The 22457-nt window shown below is 38.1% G+C and overlaps 1 long non-coding RNA gene across 3 annotated transcripts; it reads right to left on the reverse strand.

Moving 5' to 3' along the window:
- Positions 1-5582: 5582 nt before the first annotated feature.
- LOC148125343 (uncharacterized) lies at positions 5583-22044 on the reverse strand. Of its 3 annotated transcripts, none has more exons than XR_015744362.1 (3): positions 20136-20196; positions 18006-18102; positions 5583-8388 (listed from the first exon to the last, which is right to left on the reverse strand). It is a non-coding gene; the product is annotated as an uncharacterized LOC148125343 (long non-coding RNA). The 3 variants fall into 3 exon arrangements; XR_015744363.1 differs by lacking the exon at positions 20136-20196 and adding an exon at positions 13280-13429 and having other exon boundaries at positions 18006-18525; XR_015744364.1 differs by lacking the exons at positions 18006-18102; positions 20136-20196 and adding an exon at positions 21992-22044.
- Between the last annotated feature and the right edge of the window lie 413 nt (positions 22045-22457).

Below are 22457 nucleotides of genomic sequence, written 5' to 3' on the forward strand. Positions count from 1 at the left end.
AGTTGGTCTTGTGACTAGTTGAATCACCATCCACCCAAGACCTATATAAATGAACAAGACACTTCATCCAAAACCTATGCTGAAGATATTACTTAATTTGGTAACAAAACGTCTGGGAGCTAAACAGCAAGCTCAGAGAACAGACTCCTGCCAAATAACCCAAGTTACAGATATTCTCAACAATTTTTAATCTATACCTGCTTTCCAGATTTGTGTAGTTAATGTACCTCATGGATGACTGATCTGCCTACAAAAATTAGCATGCAGGTCTTTGGTGAAAGTCAACCCAAAACTTCCATGAATCATGAGAGATTTGTACTAGAGATAGTTGCTTTGAGTAAATACATATTAACAGAATTTTAAATTACTAAAGTTATCAAATCTTACTGATTGGGTTCTTTAATCTCCTACTACAGGGTTTTGAAATTCTAATGGATGACAAATATTTGCTGTTAAAAATTATTATATTGAAAGAGTTTCTGAAGTGTTGAGTAAGAGCATTTCTAATTCCTTACTTTAAAAACAAAGGGCCACACTTTTCCTTATTTCTTTGCCATATTAAAAAGTTATTTTATCAACTGAGGCTCTGTACAGTAAACAATACAGTGTGCATAAAATTAAAACATAATATAAAGTCCAAACAAATAAAAATAAAAATGAAATCACCAGAACAATTAGGGATCAAATGCTCTTTGGAATAACAAAAAATTACTTCTCATGATATAAGGGTAAGGCTTTCCTACTACCTGTTATTTACCCCACTATATCTAGTCTACAATATTGTAAGACAAACCAGATGGCAACCTTGAATTATTTTTTCAAGGATGTAACATCCTTTTGAATTCTGTTGGAATAATCACAGAGTAATTTATACTTGAGTTATTTGACAATAATTCCATTATCAGAGACTGCCACAACACTTCAGTGCATTATATTTCATGAATATCCTGACTTTCTCCCATCATAAAGAGATATGGTCCGATAAGTAACCTTCCAGCCAAACCCAAGAAAACTTTTAAGGTTGGCCACTAGCAGCTGAAAGCATACTGATATACACCACATTCTGCACCAGTTGCAGCTCCCAAATGGTCTTCAAGGACAGCCCCTTGTAGTATACACATTACAATATTTCAGTCTAGAATTCACTATGTATGAGAGACAATGGAATGGGCACATGGGAATGGACAAACCTGCAAACCGCATCAAATCGAAAGATGGGCAATTGCCTCTTCTAGCTTTCTATTTCCCAATCAGTTTCTGCTCGACTGTATCCACCTTATCTGTCTGTTCAACTTTTGTTTCCGCCACCTTTATTTTTTGTTCCATCTTATCTATCGCCTGCTGCATTGTCCCTATTCTATCATCTAATTTCCATATTTCTCCCTTCATCACTCCCACCTCACTTTTAAAATCTTAATGATTCCTTGATATTGCTACTTGGGTTTTCATCATTGTTTCTCGTATCATCATAAGTGTTGATTGTATTGTCTGCATATTTGGGGCAGGGTTTATTTTTTCAGAGCTCAGCATACCCTCAATTGAATGTTGTCCTGATGGCGATGCTGTTGTCAATGCTGCGCTAGATGTAGTTTCCCCCCAATCTTTGTGATAGTTGTAGTGGTTGACATTTTGAAGTTTCTAAAGATATCTTTCAATACTATCATCAATTATATCAATCTCCAAAGAGTGACAATTTATATCAAATATTTCAATTTCAATAACATATATCAATCTATGTTTTGTTATCTATATAGCACTACAGTTCTAGTATAAACTAAAAGTATATATAAAGAATCTATATAAATATAATATAAAAATATTATCCAAAATGATATCAATGATAAGTCCATCTATACACTGTATTCCACCTTATCTTTGCTTGATTATATAATTCTAGAATAGACTAAATAAAGGTAAAAATCTAAAGTACCTATATATAACTGTAAATAATTATCAAATAAACATCAGGAAAATATAGCTAATATGGATAGAGTGAATAGCTTTTATAAATAGTAAAATTGCAGTTAATAGTTTTAGTATATGTAATATAAATAGAGTAAATGTATAAGTAAACATATAAATATATATACTTCGAATCTTACGCGGGAGAAAACCCGAACAACCAAAGATCCATATATATATATATATTCCACATACAAATACCATGAGAACCTCAGAAAACATATATATATATATATATATATATATATATATATATATATATATATATATTATTTGTCAATTGCTTACAAGATAATAGGTATAAGTAAAAACATAGTTATGAATACATGGATACATATAAGAAAAATAAAAAATATATTGAAGAAACAATAGGACAGGGATGGTAGGCACGTTGGTGCACTTATGCACGCCCCCCACAGACCTCTTAGGAAAGGGGTGAGGTCAATAGTAGACAGTCTAAGGTTAAAGTTTTGGGGGTTTGGGGAAAAAAACCACAGAGTCAGGTAGAGTATTCCAGACATTGACCACTCTGTTGCTGAAGCCATATTTCCTGCAATCAAGTTTGGTGCGATTAATCTTGAATTTGTATCTATTGTTTGCTCTAGTGTTGTTATGGTTGAAGCTGAAGTATTCATTGACAGGTAGGACATTGCAATGGCATAAGGTATTCTGCAATGAGTAGAGAAGCGGAAAACTCTTGTGAAATATTTCTGGACTTTCTCAACTGTGTTAACATCAGATACGTAATGTGGGTTCCAGACTGATGAGCTGTATTCGAGTATTGGTCTAGCAAATATTTTGTATGCTCTAGTTATTAGTGTAGTATTACCAGAGAAAAAGCTACGTAAGATTAGGTTAACAACTCTTAACGCCTTTTTGGCTATGTAGTTACAGTGGCCTCTAGCACTTAGGTCATTTGAGATGAATCCTCCAAGATCCTTGACAGAGTTTGGATCATCAACAAGGTCTTGACTATTCAGCTTGGTTTTTTTTATGATTATTTTTTTTTGCCAATATGTAGGACAGAGCATTTATTTGTTGAGATTTGAAGTTGCCATTTGTTTGACCATTGTGATACATAGTGATGGTCTTTTTGAAGGGTAGCAGTATTGTCTGTGGTGTTGAATAGCTTTACAACATCAGCGAAGAGAACGCAGTTGCTCTTGATATGATCACAGAGGTCATTTATGTAGAATATGAAGAGTTGGTCCTAGAACACTGCCTTGGGGGACACCACTGTTAACAGGTACAGAATTTGATAGGACACTCCCAATTTTGACTATTTGTTGTCTGTTTGACAGGAATGCTTCTATCCAGTAATGCAGGTGTCCAGAGATACCATAAGATTTTAGTTTTAGTAGTAGTTTGTCATGTACCACTGAATCAAAGGCTTTACAGAAGTCTCTGTGGATTGCGTCTATTGCTTTGCCCTGATCGAGTTGTGTAGTCCATATGTTTTTGCAGTTTAGTCCAGAGTTGCAGTTACATGATAGCTTTTTTCCTAAAACCAAATTGTTTATTAGAGAGTAGGTTGTTTGTTTCTAAGTGGAGGATGATGGTTTGGTTAATACAGTAATTGATTCCATGACTTTACAGGTGACGCAGCATAAAGAGATTGGATATATAAATCAGTTCATCAGATATAAGATATAGAATATATAATTATGTGATTTGCTTGAGTATTTAATTAATTTGCCAGTATTTAATCAGTTCTCACTTCTTTCCTTATTCATCGTCAAACTACTCTCCGCACTTCTTCTGCTTCATCCCTTTATTTAACTGTTTAGTCTCTTTCTCTATCAATTTACACAGCCACTGGTCTCCTTCAAAATGGTTCCTCTTGTCTATTTCCTCCCCTTAGAAGAACTCTTATCTGGTGTTTCTCTGTGTATTAGTGTCTGTTTAATATTTGTTCAAGATTTTCAAATCATAGAGTTTAATCTTCTTCTGTTCTTCCAAGCCTCCACCTCTCTCCAACTGCCAAAATACACGCTGTCAATCTCCACTCTGCTCTCACACCAATTCGCTGACGCCACAGTCTTTTTTCCCTGGAGGCTTTCTCTGTTAGACACGCTTCTCAGGGCTCTCTTCTCTCACCTCTCCAAGCTGTTGAAGTCCGCTGTTTCTCCTCCGATGTCTTCACGTTGATCCTCACTCTCCTGCTTCCCAATCACAGCTGCTGTCACAGCTTTCGACCCCCCCAATCGGCTGGTTTCTAACATGCCAGTTTCAAGGGGTTTCCTTTCGCCGTAGCAGGAGGCTGCTTTCCTCCTCGCTACCCTCGAGGCTTCCCCTCTAGTTCGCACTTCTCTCCAGGATCCACGATGCCCTAATGGGCTCCCAGGCATGAAAAATCGGATGAAAACGCTCTTTGCTCTGCTCCACTGCAATGTCAACACCAGAAGTCCCAGGCCTTGGTGTTTTATTGCTCTTTTGTCTCTTAATCACTTCTGTAAATTCCATTATATTTATTCTTTCATTCAACATGACTTTTAACTGTTTCAGGTACTTTAGGGAGTCCAGATTGTTCCAAATATTGTTGTATTTTATTTTCTGGAACTTTCTCCTGATCATACAGTCTCCCATAATACTTCTCTATTATTATTTTTTTATCCTCATTCCGATAATAAAAAATCCCTTTCTCATCTATTAACCAATGTATCATTTTTCCCCTTTCCTTTTTCCAGGATGTCAATCATCTTCTTGGTTTGTTCTCATTTTCAAAAAGTTTTGTTTTGCATTTTTAATTTTTTGTGCCAGTTTAACTTTTTCTAACAGACTCGTGTTTTATTAAATCCATTTGATTTTATAATTTATTTTCTATGGTTCTTTCGATAATTCCATTTCTACTCTTTTATATTTTTCCTCTAGCATTTTCTTATTTTGTTTCTTCTTATTTTTCTTCCCCATGTAAGTTATAGCTAATCCTCAGATATACGCTCTAACAGTATCCATACAGTTTGCAGTGAAGTCTCTCCTTTCCTGTTCTCTTTGAAGAAAAAGTCCAATTCTTTTTCCATATTTTGTATAAATTCTTTATCTTTCAATGTCACTTGATTCAATATCCACCTGTTTTCTTTTTTGTCCCTTCCATACAACTTTTATTGGATTGTGATCTGCCCATATATTAGGTTCTGTTTCTCTCTCTTGTACACATGTTTTCAAATCTGAGGTCATCCATATCATATTTATTCTAGACCAAGATTACTACTCTTACAGTCAAGATCTGTATCAACAATTGCATTGAAGTCTCCTACCACACAAATATTTTCATATTCCAATTCTATAGTTTTCTTATGAAGTTTTCCATACAACTCATCTTGTGTATATTACTATTAACAATATATGTTTTTGGTTCATTGTTACCTCCATCATCAATATTCTCCCATCTTCATCTGCAAAAATTTGTCTAGCCTTTATTGTTTCTTTAATATATAGAACCACCCCCCTTTTCTTTTTGTGTGCTAATGAAAAATATAGTTTCCCAATTTTGGGGTACTCTAATAGTTTACTATATTGTTTTTTTAATATGTACCTCTTGGAGACAGTTCAAATCTAATTTCAGTTTTTCTAATTCTAATAGCTCAAATAGTTCAAATTTCTTTTTCTTTTTTAAAAAAAACAAACAAACTTTATTGATTACAAAACCAAAATATCAAACAAATACAACACACAGAAGAAGAAAGGAAAGAAATAGAAAAAAAGAAAATGATTAAAAAACTAACAATTCTACTATCGACAGTCTATGGTTCCTTGTTTGTTATCAATATTGGTGATACATTTACAAATACATCTTATTGCGAATATATAATTATGATTTACATTTTACGTTATTTACTAATATATTTTCTATTTTTGTTCTATCCAATCATACCAGCATTTCCAGCTTCTATAATATTCTGATGTTTCCTTTTCCTTAAGTGCTAAGGTTAACTTGTCCATTTCTACACAGGCTGTTATCTTCTGTATAACCATCTCCTCTGTTGGAATATCTGCTTGTTTCCAACACTGTGCAAAGGTTATTCTGGCTGCGGTAAGAATATGCAGTATTATATATTTAACATTTTTAGCCCTTGGATGCACAGAAGGCCTTTGACAATTTAAATTGGCAATTCCTAATTCAACAAATTTACAGTATGAATCTAGGCACTAAGTTTGAAAACATCGTGACTACAAATTATGATTCACAAAAGGCGAATATTATAATTAATGGAGAGTACACAGGCTCAATAAAAATAGAGAAAGGAGTCAGGCAGGGATGTCCATTATCCCCCCTGCTCTTCATATTATCTTTGGAAACATTGCTTACACAAATTAGACAGAACCCAGGAATAAAAGGACTAAAAATTAAAAAAGAAGAATATAAACTCCAGTCATTTGCGGATGATATGGTATTTTTTATAGAGGAACCAATTGAAACAGGTCAAGAATTACTGAAAGAGTTAGATCAATTTGGGGAAGTTGCAGGACTTAAAATTAATAGGGAAAAAACAAAATTAATAACTAAAAATTTAACAGAAAAACAAAAACTAAAATTGCAAAGGATAATGGGATTACAAATAGTAAAAAAAAGTTAAATACCTAGGAATTTGGTTGACAGCTCAATGCAAAACTCTAATGGAAAATAATTATAATAAATTATTACAGCAAGTTAAAAAAGATTTAGAGATATGGGTTAAATTGCAAATCTCCTTATTAGGGAGGATTGCCACTATAAAAATGAATATTCTGCCCAAATTTATTTACTTATTCCAAACAATACTAGTACTACTGAACTGCAGCAAAAGTTGGGTCCTGTTTTCTGAACATGATGGTGATTGAACTGCATCATCTCCCTCATATCTCCTCCTATTAACACAAATTCTTCCTTGTGATATAATTATTATATAGTGTCTTCTAATAATCTTTTGGCTCAAATTTGGATCCTATGATAATGCCTTTTAAACTATCGTTCTGTAAGCAAGGAAATATTCTACTTAGGATATCAGGCATTCAAATAACATATGCAAGGTGTCAGGATCCCGGCACTTAACCCCATTTAAATTATGAGTCTCAAGTCAAACTTCCAAAACTTCAAAAAGATTTATTAGGAGTTAAAAGGTCTGGCATTGCCTGGGAGTAGCCAACTCTGAGACAGATCATTCATTGTCACCCTTGACCCTGGTTTTCCCCCACCCCATGGGTGTATCGTAATTCATATTCTCCAATGGGACACATCCATAGCCAAGAGTCATCAATCATGTTCTCCAGTTAGAATTTTGCATGGCAGAAACTTTGGTCACCTAGTTACTATCCTTGAAAACATTTATGGAATGCAGATGCTGCACTGCTCTCCCCTTCTTTCTGTTAGCAACTCTAAAAGACCATAGAAATATTTTATGAGTTGACATTCGGCTCCCCTCACTTCTTGAAGGTGACCTGTACAACACAAAAAGAAAACAAATTTATTGCAGATCGGACTTAGGGTTGCAAACCACCCTCAAGCTTGGTTGGGTTTTCTGTATGGAACCTTGTCACAAGGTGATTGGCTTGGATATTCCTACTCTTTACCCAAGATGCTTCTGATAAGGGGTAGCCCTTCTCTTGTGGAAAGTTACTAGCTATCCTCTTGCTTCTCCCTCCAACCCCTCAGAAATGGCATTCACCGTGGCTCTAGGGGAGGTGTAGAGCTTTCTAGGTGGATAGCTTTCTAGGTGGATCTCAGCTTAGTCAAGGAATAGAGTTAGCTGGTCTGGGTCCCCATCAAATTTTCCTCTGAATCGGGGCAATTTGTAGAGCTCTGCTCTTCCTTCTTCCTGTCGCCCTCTGTAAATCTGTGCTTGAGGTGGCTGACCTTCCTCCCCAGCTCTAGTTCGCACAAGAGGAGGGGGCTGCCTGCCGCATGGGTGAGGCACTGGTTGCCATTGTGGGCTCTTTTTTATTTTCCTGGGTAGAGGAGGGAGGCTGTGATCTCACCTGCTTCTCCTCACTTCAGAAGGCTCTGTGGGAACTCCTCTCTGTTTTGGGCAGCATGATGGGCCATCATCTCTAATGGTAGCCCAGTCAAATTCCTCTCTCAATTGCTCTATGGATCTCCTCAGGGATCCTGTCAGGAGCTTTGGGGCTGTGGCTTGTTCCCAGTCCCACATCCATTCCACTCTTCCCAACTCGCTCAGGGGCCTTCCTCCCTTTTTGGGATAGGGGAGCTCAACTTCCGAAATTTTAGGGAGTTTTGTTTCCCATTAGTACTTATCTGTTTTTCTTGCCTTCACTGGATCAGGTTTCTCCACTTCGGCTGTAGTTACATCATCAGCTTCTGTTTGCATTTGGGTAGTTTGGAGCAAATCCTCCTCTGTCACCCCGCCCCCTTCTGCCGTGGCTGCCTGACTTTCTCTCCACACATTCCAGATGTCAGGAAGCAATGGAAGAGGCCGGGCGTCAGGTGTCCTGGTAATGATGATGAATTATGAGAGTCAGCTAGTTGTCAGGATCCTGACACTTAACCCCATTTAAATCACGAGTCTCAAGCCAAACTTCCAAAACTTCAAAAGGATTTGTTGGGAGTTAAAAGGTCTGGCATTACCTGGGTGTAGCCGACTCTAAGACATATCATTCATTGTCACCCTTGATCCTGGTTTTCCCCCACCCCATGGGGGAATTATGATACCATAATTCATATTCTCCAATGGGACACATCCATAGCCCAACCATGCTCTCCAGTCAGAATTTTGCGCAGTAGAAGCTTTGATCACCTAGTTACTATCTTTGAAAACATTTAAGGAATGCAGCTGCCGCACTGCTCTCCCGCTCCCTTTCTGTTGGCAACTCTAAAAGACCATAGAAATATTTTATGAGTTGACACAAGGTAGATTAGGAACAAGTTGGAATCTAGTACTTAGGTCTGTCAATAGGGAACAGGAACTGGAGAAGTGGACAGTCACAGGTCAATTTTACATGTTTTCTATAAAAATGTTAAATCATACTCCCAGTTTAGATACAAATTAGTAGATAGATAACAAATATATAGACAGATATAAAATGATCAATTGGTTGTATCAGTGGTCCCCAACCTTTACAGCTTGGTGGCCTGGGGGAGGGGAGAGGGGAACTGACCTGCGCAAGTGGAAGGCTGGTGCATTTGTGCACACACGTCCGCCGCTTGCGCAAGTTGAGCTGCACATGTATGCACTGACCCTTCACTAGAGCAAGCCTGTGTAGCCCGGTTCCCCTGATGACCCCAACCTGGTGTATGTGCTTATTTGTGCCTTAATATCTGGAAATGATGTATTATAAATATATGTATACATTAAATATGCATAGTTATTTGACAGAAAACTACACAATATATTGGATAGGCTGCTAAGCCACGTGGAACCAAAATGCACTTGGTTAAGAAATGTTCAGATAACTCAATTCAATGTATTTCTGTATGTTCCACTTGCCATGCTGTTTCATATGTAATTTTAATAAACCTAGAAAATCTGTAATTGATTGGCTCTAATATGGATAATGCAATGAAAGTATAGGTGTGATGTTCTGTGTTTTACCATTAGGAAGCAGTCTTACAATATATCATTCTTATGAGAATAACCATCTTTCAGAATAGCAAAGCTTGGCTAAAGAACTAGAATACAGCTCAGACAAGGTTAAGAAAACAGTAAGAGCAATAACCAAGTAATTTTAATTATTACAGAATGATTTATGGAAGTGACAACTGCAAGGAACTGTAGTGGTATAACATAGCTGAGGAGTCAAAATTATTTCTATAACTCATTTTGTAAGTAGATCTACATGTAGCCAAAACATGTGACCAATGCTATCATACTTCTGTTATGTGCAGAAGCCTGTCTGATATATTTACCAGAACTATATTCAGTGCACAAATTAATGTGTGTTGTTTTATGTACCTAATATTAATTTACCATCTCATGAATTCAAGTCTTACTTTGATCCATGCAGATAGTTATAAGTTATAGGAAGGCAGATTCTGATTAAAGATTAGTAAAAAGCATCCTCACATCCAGGGGTCTCCAAACTTGGCAACTTTTAGACTTGTGGACTTCAGCTCCCAGAATGCCACAGCCAGCATGGGAGTTGAAATCCACAAGTCTTAAAGTTTGGAGACCCCTGCTCTAGAGCAATCTTTCTCAACTTTGGCCACTTGAAGATGTATGGACATTTAACTCTCAGAATTTTAGCTGGCTGGGGAATTCTGGGAGTTGAAGTCTGCACATCTTTCAAGTGGCTAAGGCTGAGAAACACTGCTCCAGACAGCATCTACGGGATTCTCCTAAGTTTGAATTCTTGCACTTAGCAGAGAATTGGATTTTATGGTCTCAAAGGCCACTTCCAGTGATCGCATGATAGCAAAAACAAAATATAAGACACTGTAATTTTGAAATTAAATTATAATTATAAAATTTTAAATATAGTTCCAACATTATTTTAATGCATTGTTTCCCACAGCCACATGGTACAAACAAGAGAGGCACTTTGGGAATGAGTAGTTGCATATATTTATGTGTAGAAAGCCAAATGCTGTGTAAGGGACTGCAAAATGAAGTATGCTTTTCCTGAGAATTTATTCTGCCCAAGGGTTTTTCTATTGCATGTTTACACTGATGTTATGAGTTTGGAAACACTGCTAAAATGGAACAGTGTGAATGAAATTGCTGAGAAATGACTCCTGTCCATTCAATAGAGCCACAATCCTTTTCAAGTTGGTTTGAAAGGTACTCTTTCTGAGGTTTTCCTGAATGTTTTCTCTACTTTTACAAAATTTAGGATGCCTATCACCCAGATGTGCCAAATACTGATATCTCACCTGGGCCCGGATGATGCCATCTGGGTTTTGAAGGATTAATGTTTTAAAATTTAGGGCAGCTCAGTTGCTTTTGCCTTGTTCTCATATGAATTCTGTGCCTTTGTGATTCCACTATAGACTACACTAACATTGTTGGGCAAGGGAGATGTTGCAAGTCAACAGGCAACTGTTTTCTCAATTAAAGCAATTAAAAAATGGAGGTAGTATCCCAAGTTTGAAAATAATACCTCCCTTTTCTCTCCATAATTGCATTATTTCTACCGCAACAGAACTAAACCAGAGGCGGTATTCAGCAGGTTCTGAATACCGGAAGCGGAAATTCAGCAGGTTCTGAATACTGGTAGCGGAAATTTTGAGTAGTTCGGAGAACCGGCAAATACTACCTCTGACTGGAGATTTTACAGTATCCTTCCCCTGCCATGGCCACCAAGCCACACCCACAGAACCAGTAGTAAAAAAATTTGAATCCCACCACTGAACTAAATTCATTAAAATTTCTTACCTAGATAAGCAAATATAAAAGGGATGGAATGGAAGAGAAGCCAGCTCACCTGCATTCTATATTCTGATGCTTATCCCAGGTTTTTATGACAAATCACATTTGCTCTCAAAATGAATGTACTTGCTTTTTCTGATTATGGAGCCCTGGTGCATGAAAGATGTGAGCTAAAAGAAAGTGGTGCAATCCCTAGGGAATGGGAAGTGATTGATAGTTTCAGCTTGCATATTGCACATATTTCTTAATGACCAACTATATAAGTAGCAAAGCAAACAAATAATTTGGGGATATGGAAGATTCCCATTCTGTGGGATGCCAAAAAAAAGTGCATGCATATGGAGCCAGCATTTGGAAAAATTTGTTCCTTTGGTTTGCTTTTCTCCCCCCCACCCCCCCGCCACTTCTTTTTCTTCCATTTGGCAGGAAACAAAAACCCTTGACTTCCCGTAAACTGCAAATGCCTTATTCTTTGTATTCCCCAAGTAGGAAATGTTGAAATCTTTCCAAGAAGTATATGGAAATATACTTTTATTTTGTGCAACATTAATGGATAGGAAATTATGCTATTGTTTCCAAATTGCTACTCAGACCCTTTTTAGTTAATAATGTTGTTGAAGTCTTTAATAAACATAGATACTAATGCAAACTAAACTAGAAGAAAAAAGAAAGGTAAAAGTTTAGAAATTACAAAAAAAGATCAAGACTAAAAAACAAAAGAAAAGAAAAATGGAAAGATAAAGGCAACTAAGACAATAATAAAGAAATGGCTTCCAGTCTTCATCATATTGAACATAAGCTAATATACTTATACTAACCATCTTTTAAAGTTACAAATCAAAAAGCTCTTCTCCCAATAGTCTGTCTTTTCATCTATATGCAATCCAGAAATCATAATCCTTAAAATCCTAATTCAGTCAAAAGTTCATTAGGAATTCCCATCAATATGTAAATATGTAAATATACCATGGAGAAGATTGATATGTAAGGATAAAAGATATTGATTTATAGCAAGAGTAAGATGTAATGGTAAAGGAATAAATAAATATATATACTGAAAAATGTGAGGAGATGCAAAAGATGTCGTGATGTTGATAACAGTATATAAAGTTTTATTTTATGTTTTTAAAATTTGAAAACGTAATAAAATTTATTTTAAAAAAAGGAATTCCCATCCATATCAAACAGTTTATCCCTGGTCAAATAGTCCAATTTTATATTATTTTTGCTTGGCTTGGCCTTTGAATCGTTCTTATAGCATCACAGGATTTGATCTTTCATCATTCTCTGGCATTTAAAAGGAGTTTTCAAAGCTTTCACCAACCTACTTTGTAAATCCTATAAAGAGACATCGTTCAGAATTTCTTGTTGCAGCTGTTCCATGTCTAAATTCTTTTCTTGATGAATCCTTTGTATATTACCATTTTTCTAATTTCAATTTTGTTGCCTTCAGACTCTATAATATGTATGTCAGTTAAAATAGTTTTAAAGTTTTTTCACATCATCCTCTAAAATTTTGTTAATTTAAATTTGTATCCTTTCTGAATCATTTGTTATTAATATTTCAGTCCAGGTTCAGTTTCAAAAAGCTCTTTAAAATAAGAAAGCTTAGCTTAGTCATTTAACTCTTTTCTGCCTGGTCTTTTAGTTCCCTCTAGTGTCCATTTGGAATCTTCATCAAGTCTAAATTGCTAATATGGGTTCTGCTTCATTCCTTTCCTATGAGTATATTATTTGATTATATATTTATTTTACAATCTTTAGCACTATTAACCAATATTCCAAATCTCTCTGGTTTCCCAATCTGTTTAACACTATTTAACACTCTCTTAAATCAAAAGCCCAAATCAAAAATTAATGCTTTTTGCCAATTACTTTAAATTAAGTCTGTTTACATTTTTTTTAACTCTGAAAAGGCAACATTCACCAGTTGTCACACTGAGCTCACCATTTTGAAAATCTCTAATGTCTATCAAGTGGAATATTTTCAAATGTGATTAGAAAGTGAATTTACTGACTTCATGTCTTTATGAAAGGTTCCGCTACTCCTGAGAGCAAAGGTGTGATTTCCCTCAGCTCTTTATGCTCAAATTCATCTGACATCACTGATGTATGGTCTTCTTGTGAACTGCTGCCATTCAAAGTGGGTGATCTCCCAAATGCCCCTTCTGTGGGAAGAAATGTGGGGCTGGAGCTTATCAGTCTGTTTCACAGTTGTTGTCATCTCTGCTTGTTCAAGGAAACATCTTCAATCAGCCATGACTCAAACTAGAAACTCTAAAATTCTGCGGACCCTTCTAACTGCTGCAAACACCAAGGAAGTTTTTTATTAACATATCTACACCATAATCTCTTTTTACTTTCAGTTCCCTGTTGCTTTCTCTTCTAGGTTTCGTCCTCACTTCACATAGTTTCTTCTCTGAAACAACAGGCTAACAAACACAATCTAGGACACTAAACAGACCTGAAATAATACTGATGAACAGATAGCAAATACTCTCAAAAGCATAATTTTATAGTCCCCAGAGAAACAACTTGGGAATTGTTAAGTAAAATGTATGAAGAGCTCAATGACAGGAGGACCACAGCTTAACTATTTTTGTTTTTATGTTTTTTCCAACATACCTCGTGCTCTCACATAGGACTGATTATATATTTTAATTATACTAGAACACTTCTTTGTTTATCAGGCGAGTGACCTATTTGATTTTGAAGCATATATTTCAGTGCTATTAAATATAATCCAATATGCAAGATAGGCATTTCCACAACAAATCCAACAAACTACTCATTTAGATAGGATTGACTATTGATAAGCAGCTTCTCATTGTCAGCTAATCCTAAATTAGTTTTCTGTTCAGCTATTATTGAGCCACACTCCACCGAGAGCAGGAATTGTGGAATCAGCACATATATCCGATTCACACAATTCATAAATATGCATTTATTAAATTAAATATTCTTCAATAATATTAAGAATTGTGAACAATTATTGAATGAAAGGTCTGTGACCTTGACTTCTTTGGTTTGAGGCTTAGTGATCAAAATGTATTTGACAAACTATGGTTATTATGACTCACTGAAAGAAAATCAAATAGTAGTTTCTGCTTCTGGTTTGTTCTACAAAACAGCTTCCAGAGCAAATAGAACAAACTTCAGTATTATGTTGCGGCATAAATAACAATCTGGGATAGACTAGGAATTAAGACAGAATGTTCGACTGCTCCTTGGTACAAATGTTATGGGCTGCCATAAACCACTATTTATTGTCATCCTGTGTGTTAATTATCCCCTACATCAGTGATGGCTAACTTTTTCCGCATTGCATGCCAAAAGTGCGCTTGCGTGCCTGCACCCATGATGCAATGTGCACGTGACTCCCCCTACCCCCCTGCACATGCGCTGCCCCACTGCACACCTCTGTGCATGCGCACACAACACCCCCCGCATGCTGCATGCCTCTGCACATGCACGCGTGTCTCCCATGCACACATCTCCCCCCATGCACGTGCAGCAGATACCCGACAATCAGCTGGCTGGCAGTGACGCATGCACATGTACAGTGGGGCTCTTCCCGGCTACCTCTTGCATCTGGCAGAAGTGGCTCTGTGTGCCACTTCTGGCATACGTGCCATAGGTTCGCCATCACAGCCCTACATGAAGATGTTTATGATGCTCAGCTCTATTTCTCAATAATTTTAAGACTAAAAAGACAATTTACAGTGTCCGGATGTAGTAATGGTGTAGAAAAGGACCAATAAACTGAGACTAAATCACATCCCTTGTGGGTAGGTGTTTTCTGAATTTGGAAATTGGGTAGTGTATCTGTTCTAAATGAAACTTCTCTCAGAAAGAAGAAATATGTAGTCAGGGAATGCTCTGAGTGTTGTCACTAGCATTGAATCCTAAATAGCCTCTCTGCTTAGGGTAGTTTGTTGCCAGCAGAGTTGTCACATTAATTTTGTTGGACAAGAACAATCTAACTACAGTGGTCCCCCACAGATTACAACTGCTATAATGTGCTTTATGTGAAATAATCTTGCATTTGGTCTGGAAGCCACAACTAGTGCAGGTCACAGTGAACCAATTGTTAAAGGAGGCACATGACCATGTCACACAATAGCAACTGATTATTGGCTGCAAATTTACTATCAAGATTGTTTTTTGTTTGTCTGTTTTTGACCTACACCTTTCCTATTATAAACGTGACTGATCACTTAGTTATCAGAGATTCTGTTGCATTTGCCATACAACTGCTTAATTTTGTGATTCCTCACAATCTCCCCAGCCATCTAGAATTTTCCATGAAATCTCTCAGGTACCCATGAATACATCTTATTTAATATCTGAGAAGGTACATTATCTTCATTCCCATCTTCCTTATATAAGTGTTCTGGATGAGTTGCTTCACTTTATTTTTTTCATTTCTGACCTGAGGGGCAAATAACATGGGTTTTGTTATTTGTTAACTAGCATAGTTACCTTGTATTTTAATTTGTTTTATTTTCTCTCTTTTAAAATGTTCAGATTTATTAGCTATTAACATTCCTAAACTGATAAACAAGCTTTTTCCTAACAATTACGCCCCTTCTGGTGTCAGATCTCATTTTAATGAATATGGTGTGATATTATGGGATACAAATAGGTAACATGTTTGATTACATGTAACTGATTTCCTATGGAAAGGGGAGGCTACTTTTATTCCGTCCAATCAACTTTCCTCTTGCATTTTCTTTGTTAACTATAAACAGAAGGAAAACATGGGGCTCAGGGTTCTCTCTTCCTTTTTCATAGAGAGACCCACTTTATCAGGGTACCCTAATAAACTGCTTTTAAATGATCTCCCAACTCAGTTGCTTATTGGAAAGGTAAACTGATTTTAAATTGTTTTGTTATATTCTATCAAAGCAACATTCATTTTTACTAGTTTCACTGTAAACTGCCTCGAGATGCAACTGCATTGGAAGTGATATGCAAGAACCTTATAGATTTAAATGCATGACTGATCGTCTTTCAAATCCTCTACAGTATTGTAGAGCCAATTTCAATTGTGAAACAGACTAAAAATTAAAGAACAAAACTCTTTTCCGCAGGACTACAGACTCAATCTGGATTAGATCTGCTCACAAACAATTACCATCCAGTGACGTACCATCAAACCACATCTGGGCACATTATCAAATGTAGCATCTAGCTCTGCTGTTAGTTTTGCAAATTAATATATTTCATAAGCATATAATGAAAAGTTTTCAGTGTGCAAATAGTATTGCCCAATGTGATTGTGTTTTGTTTTTCAAATCATGTTGTTCAAGCATAATCTAGAACAATAGTGATGCCCTCTAGATATGTTGAAGAAGCTTTCATCATCTTCTCCTCAACAAATGCTAAAAAATGCTGAGAAAGAAGGAAAATTAACAAAATATTCCATTCCCATATGACGGCAAACAAAATAATTAGAATAACAATGCCATTCTAACATGAAACAAATCAAAGCAGAACCAAAATCACAACAGTTAAAACTGGAGATAATGTTGCAGCTTCTCTCTATAAACAGTATGAAGCAATTGCAGTGGGATAGAGATTTTAAAACTTTTATGCTGCTCCTTAGCACATTAGTTGATCTATGACTGAAGCCACAGTAAGTGCCCTCTGTCAGAAATGGTGCAGGGCAGGGATGTCAAACTCAATTTCACTGAGGGCTGCATCAGGTTTGTGTTTGACCTTGTGGGGCCAAAGTGGGCATGGCCAGGGTAACGTCACTTGTGTTGGGGGGTACCTGTGGTGGCCCGAGTGCTCTGCCAGCGAAAATGGGCTCCCAAATTCCGTTTTCAGCTGGGAAGGCCTCCTGCAACCTTCTACCAGCAAAAACTGAGCTTGGGAGAGCCATGTGTGGCCCACAAGAGTTCCATTTTCGCTGGCAGAGGCACCACAGGCCTGTCCTTCACTATTTTCAGAGCAGCCCCATGGGCCATATCTAAGCACCCAAAGGGCCAGATCCAGCCTCCAGGTCTTGAGTGTGATACCCCTGGGTCTCCTACTTGGGCAGTGTTGTGGTCCGCCGGCAGCCTGCAGAGACGACAGCAAAATCGGACAGTGGGGAAGAACATGGGCCAGTCTGGGAGTCTCGGAAGGGCTCAGACAAGAATCCTGCATCAGATATAGAGATGGGCCAGGGCCATCTGGGGAGTTATGTGCTGACTCCGGAGCCTCCAGAATCTGACAGCAACAAGGCAGAGGAATAAGAGGAGCCTGTCCCCAGTGTGCGTGTGTGCAGAGCTGCCAGAAGGCAAGAGCAGCTAAAACAAAAGGGGTGACTCGGGAGTAAGGCTTGGAGGTGATTGCCCCTCCCATAAGATATAAAGGAAGTGCAAAGGGACAGGAACCTTTGCAGGAAGCAATGTTCACTCTGTTTGGATTAAACCTTGAAGCTCTGTGTGGACTTTGTACTTCGTTTGGCTTTTTACAGTTAATTTGGCATTTTAGTTCAAAGGAGATAAAGGTGGGTGCTTATCTCGAGAGACTGTTTGGGACTCAAATTAACATAATTCCCAGCGTTGAAATAAAGCAAGAGTTGTTTGGACTAAGCATGTGCTTATTAATTATGGTCTCAGGAAGCCTTGGTCAGAACAGGCAGGGGGTTGGACTAGATGACTCCAAGGTCCCTTCCAACTCTGTTAATTTGTTAAGGTCATGTGGGAACTATACATAGCAGCTTAGCACTCAACAGTATTCACAGTTCCTTACCCAGTCATGTCTTTTACACTTAAATCTCACTTATGACCATAATGCAGCCCGGAATTTCCATCATTAAGTCATAGGTCAAGGCACTCATGTGGCTGACCTGTTTTGACAAAAAAAATGGTGATTGGTAAACAAATACTGTCATTAAACAAATCCTTGTATTTCTATAGCTGCATTTTGCCAGAAACTGGCCAAAAAGGCTGGAAATAGGCAAAAAAAAGCCAGAAATTGGCAAAAAAAGAGTTGTAAATCACAGTGATATCAATGCAGAATGCGGCAACTAGCCTAAAGATGATTTGATTGCCAAGAGACCAAAATGCAGTCATGCGATTGGGTGGGGAGGTTATAGTCATCACAACTCCAGAACTAGATTGTAAATCTCGTTTGGGGAGTCTGTCGAAAGTTCCATTGTAACAAATGACTAGTTATCAAGCAAAGACTACCTGTAACATAAAGAAAAGTGATTCTAGTATTTGCCTAAAACAAACAATACAAGAATGATGTGCTAATACTATTAATTAGATGCAAGGAAGCCAATTTAAGCTTGATCTGAAAAAGTGCCAAACATCCCCATAGGATGTGCATATTAAAAAAATGAACTGAGAACTCAAATCGGCCTAGAGGAAAAATCGGCCTTTCGTCTTTAAAATCATCTATTACAACACTTTCAACCTCAGCAACTTTAAGATGTGAGAACTTCTAATTCCCAGGATTCTCCAGCCAACATAGAAAGACTGTTCCATTGGTGGGATGACCACTTATCTCTAGTTGAGATAAGTTGAAGAGCTATATCTTCTACCTGAAGAAGAGCTATATCTTCTACCTGAAGGGTAATGAGTGAAAGACCAAAAACCATGTAAAATAAAGAGAAGTTTGAAGCCACTCATCAACAGAGAAGGGACTAAGCAGCTTAAAGTAGATGCATGATTCACTTGTTCACAACTTTTCACATTATAGTGACATCAAACCTAATTTGGTTTGATCCAGTTCATTTTCATTGACAATTCTTAATCTGCAAATCATTCAAGTAATCTTAATTTCCAAACCATCCACTTTTTAGCAAAAGTATTTGAAATTCAAACTTTGTTTGTTCTTCAAGACTCAGTTTATTAAAAGATGCCAATTCATATGGATTCCAAATGGAAGTGGGTACCAAAAGAAATCATAGAATCAAGTTCTCAATAAAGATAATTTGATAAAACTCTTCCCAAACTAGGTTTTATTTTTACATGCATTGTCCATCTTAAAAAAGAATTAAAAGAAATCAAGTTTAGAAATATCTGTGTTTGTAATTCATGTAAAGAAATGAACATTAATATATAGCTTTCAGGGTGAACTCTCCTAATGGACAGCAACATCTGCAGAAAAAGACAAAAGTCTAAAAATAAATGTGCACTGCTCTTGTATACCCAGAAATACCAAGGGGCAAAATTTAACTTTGCATATTTTGAAATGATGCATTCACCCTTCTCTTCCACCTCCACATATTTAGCAGAATAATTCATTATGATGGCTACTGGGTTACCAGCTAGCCTGGACCTAAGGCGTTGAACAATGATGTAAAGACCCAGAGATTTAGAAGGCGCCAACTATATGGAGACTTATTACAACAAGCATTATCAGCCAGTTTTCCTCTTATATCCCCCACTGGCTTGGCAGATAGTAAAGAAGATGTAGAAGCCTACATTTTTCTAGAATTGCATGGTTTGGAAAGTGGAACAAAGCTAATACAACTGCCTAGTTTTTTTTATTTATAAGCAGGGAAGCTGATAAATTTTGGATAAGCAGATTCCTGCATTGTGGAACTCCAGATATGGCATATGATGCCCCCCTCCAAAGTCTTTTACCTACCTACAAACAAATTTATAGTGAGCAGACTAATGTATCATTTTAAAGTGTTAATTAAATTAATTAAGTACCTGTTTCCCTGACTGGGTCTTATTTTCTTTTAGGCCTCAAAATAAGTAGTAGGGCTTATAGAATAACAGAGTTGGAGAGTGTCAGAGCATTTGCAGTGACTGCTATTATGAGACAACTCAGGAGCAAAACACAGCGCACAGAGACTTAAACATTAAACAGTGGTGGTTTATCTACAACAGTTGTACACCGAAATATATGTGGTAGGCAAAATACCTTTACAAGCAATCTTTCTTCTTAACTCTGCTCAGAGAATGTCTTGCAAAGAATACTGGACACAAGGAGAGAGAACACGCCCTCAATAAATGGCTGCCTTATATAGAACCCATCCCCAGTCTTAAAGGAAAATACCCATGCTATGCTGATTCATTCTTATTGCATCAGCCACATCTGGTAAGCTTCACTGCTGTTCGGCTCTTAAATCCCAAGACCTTAACAGAAGGAACCTTGGAGGTCTTCTAGTCCAACCCCCTGCCTAGGCAGGAAACCCTACACCACTTCAGACAAATGGTTATCCAACATCTTTTTTAAAACTTCCAATGTTGGAGTATTCACAACTTCTGGAGGCAAGTTGTTCCACTGATTAATTGTTCTAAGTGTCAGGAAATTTCTCCTTAGCTCCTTAATTTCTCCTAAGTTGCTTCACTCCTTGATAAGTTTCCACCCATTGCTTCTTATCCTGCCCTCAGGTGCTTTGGAGAATAGCTTAACTCCCTCTTCTTTGTGGCAGCCCCTGAGATATTGAAAGACTGCTATCATGTCTCCCCTAGTCCTTCTTTCATTAGACTAGACATACCCAGTTCCTGCAGCCGTTCTTCATGTTTTAGCCAGGGGTAGGATTCAAACTTCTTAATAACCAGTTCTGTAGGCGTGGCTTAATTTATGGGTGTGGCTTGGTCATGTGACTGGCTGGGCATGACCAACTCAATGTCACTCACGTCAAGGGGTGCCTCGCCTGGCCCTTCCTCTCCCAGCCATTCCTTGTCACACCCAGCTTCAACTTATCTATAGTTCTGTAAAAATGTTGTTCACCTTTTTTTGACTTTATAATCTACATACTATAGATATACTTTCATGGACCACTGAAAGGAGGAAATGGCTCACATGCTTTGCCCAAGAGTGTGACAGGCAACAGGCTTTTAAGGGGCTTCCAGAAAGGGGGTGGGGGAGAGAATGTATTTTCCAAAGAAGCAGAAGGCAAAACAAGAAGCAAGGGATGGAAACTGAACGAGAGAAGCAACCTAAAACTAAGAAGAAACTTCCTGACAGTGAGAACAATTAACCAGTGGACCTGCTTGTCTCCAGAAGTTCTGGGTGCTCCAACACTGGAGGATTTTAAGAAAAGACTGGACAGCCATTTATTTGAAATGGTATAGGGTCCCGTCCCCCCCCAAGTCCCTTCTAAGTGTTATTCTGACACCTTTTCCAGGACCTCCACTCAGATCCAAAATGTGGTTGTGATACTTGATCAGAGCTCCTCTGTTTTTTTTATATGCAACAGCGTTAGCATTTAGGACAGAGGTCTTCAACATTGCCCAGTTGCAATGTTGGGAGAAGGAGAAGAGAAAAGTTGGGAAGAAGCAAAGGAATGAAGAAGAGGTAGCAGGAGACACAGGAAGCAGGAGGAGGAAGAGGAGGAGACGGCAGAAGCAGGCATAGCAAAAGGAGCAGGAGGAGGAAGGACCTGGAACTCAGTTGTTTCAAGCCAATTGCAAGCCCAGCTGCCGGAGAACCTTTACTGTGAGGGCAGGAACAAACTGAATGAAGCCCTTACATGCCAGCCAGTGGGAGGGAGAGCAGGCAGCCCTCGGGTGAGAGAGGCAAACTAATCACCTAATCGAGCAGTCTGTTCTCTGCCCTAATCACCGGCTGGATGGGCCTGGCTTGGGGTGTGTGACAGGCAGCACTCCTCCTGCACTCACCCCCAAGCAAAAAAAGGCCGTTTTTAGCATAGCAAGCCTCCCCTGAAGCCTCAGGAGACCCAAAATGGCGCATGGGGGGAGGGCACGGGGGCGCCCCCCCCATGTCCACCCCCACCCCATTTTGGGGTTTGCAAGCCTCCCTACACTTACCTGGGAGCCAGAACCAGGTGCATGGTGACTTCTGGGAGGGGAGGGGTGGGCGGGTCCAGCTGGGCTTCGGAACTACCGGTTTGCCAAACTGGATGTACAATTAACATCCGGTTCTCCCAAACCAGTAGAATCCCACCCCCTGGTTTTAGCCCTCAGTCCCCTAATCATCTTTGTTGTTCTCTGCACTCTTTCTAGAGTCTCAGCATCTTTTTTACATCGTGGGGACCAAAACTGAATGCATTATAAAGTGATGTTAACACTTCATGTGATCTTGAGTCTATCCCTCTGTTTATGCTGCCTAGAACTGTGTTGGCCTTTTTGGCAGCTGCTGCACACTGCTGACTCATATTTAAATGGTTGTCCACTAGCACTCTGAGATCCCTCTCACACTTACTACTATTGAGCAAGGGACCATATATACTGTATTTGATTTTTCTTGCCTAAATGTAGAACCTTACTTTTTCAC

Source organism: Pseudonaja textilis, chromosome 7, assembly GCF_049901715.1.
Source record: "Pseudonaja textilis isolate UNSWEBS1 chromosome 7, rPseTex1.2, whole genome shotgun sequence".
Classification (NCBI taxonomy): Eukaryota; Metazoa; Chordata; class Lepidosauria; order Squamata; family Elapidae; genus Pseudonaja; species Pseudonaja textilis.